The sequence below is a fragment of the Bubalus kerabau genome, chromosome 23, assembly GCF_029407905.1.
Source record: "Bubalus kerabau isolate K-KA32 ecotype Philippines breed swamp buffalo chromosome 23, PCC_UOA_SB_1v2, whole genome shotgun sequence".
Classification (NCBI taxonomy): domain Eukaryota; kingdom Metazoa; phylum Chordata; class Mammalia; order Artiodactyla; family Bovidae; genus Bubalus; species Bubalus kerabau.
The window spans coordinates 11,677,810-11,679,190 of record NC_073646.1 but is presented as its reverse complement, the minus strand read 5'-3'; positions in this window follow the sequence as shown (position 1 = coordinate 11,679,190).

Below are 1,381 nucleotides of genomic sequence, written 5' to 3'. Positions count from 1 at the left end.
CTAGGTAAAGCATCAGTGTGCCTGAATCCCTTCTCTTCCCCCCAGAAAGTCTAGGTTAGGTCTGTCTGCCTCTGTAACTTTGCTGAGACATCACATACCTGATCCATGGAGTTGTCAGGAAGTGATACACCTTCTTACAGGGCCCTGTACTTTGTCTTCTTGGCACTTGAAACGGGATATGTTACTGAACATGTACGTGTACTTCACATCCTCCACCACCAGCTACTCCCTTTAAGTAAGGTAATTCCTTCCTCCTGAGACTTAGCCCGGTAGTGGAGAACCAAGAATCAAAAGCCTAAGGTCAATAGCATTTCTGGGCTTTTGGAAAAATCTAAACTCATTGGGGAGAATGGAGCAGTAAGGAGAGAAGGAAGAACGGCTGTGAGAAGCTAGGAGGAATATTCCCAGGCCATATAACAAAGAGTGTCTGCCTGCGCTCAGAGAAACTAGACCTCAAAGCACTAATAAAAACCACGATTGCGATGCAACTAACACAAAGTACTTATCATGAACCAGAAACTTATCATGGGAAAAAAATAAATAATAAATGTACGTGTGTGTATATTTTCATTTAATCTTCAAAACAATGTTATAAGTAGATACTGTCATGATCCCCATTTTACAGATGGGGAGACTGAAACAGGGAGTGGTTAACTGTCTCAGTCACTCAGTGTCTATAACTTCCTAGTAACAGAGTCAGGATTCAAACTCAAAGAGCCAGTGTCTTCACCACTATGTTGTACCATCTATGGCCCTCAAGGCCCTGGAATGGAGCCATGATGGGCCCCAAGTAGGTAGAAATGTCTCACCAAGTTTCTCCATATCCCAAACCCAACACAAAAGCCACAAAGCCCCAAGACCTCGAGGTTCTCTGATGTAGTGCTAATGGGTATTATCTTAAGAAGAATCAAAGTCAACAGACACTAGAGGGCATTGCCTGTTTCCATAACACCCCAGGACCTTTGCACAACCCAAGGAAGGCAACCCTCTCCCAATGGGTAACCCATTGAGATGAGAAACTCAGAAATGGAATTAAATTGATGTGAGAAGAAGAAAAAGGGATAGATCAGAACGTCTGGGTTTCCCTTTGGCTCTTCATTTACCATCCATGTGACCCTTGCTCTGACTCCCTTTCTGTCATCATGTGTAGCAGGGAGATAGTAATGGTCCACCTACCTTGTGATTTGTTGTGTACATTAAATGCCTTAGTACAGGTAAAGCACTTGGAACAACCCCTGGCACATTAGAAAGGCTAAATAAATGCTATCTGTCATTATTACTTCCTGCGTTAACTGCAAAAATGATGCCGAGTACACCTTTATCACAGTTTGCAGCTACACGTTCATTTATATGATTATAATAATGCCTGTATGACTCCATG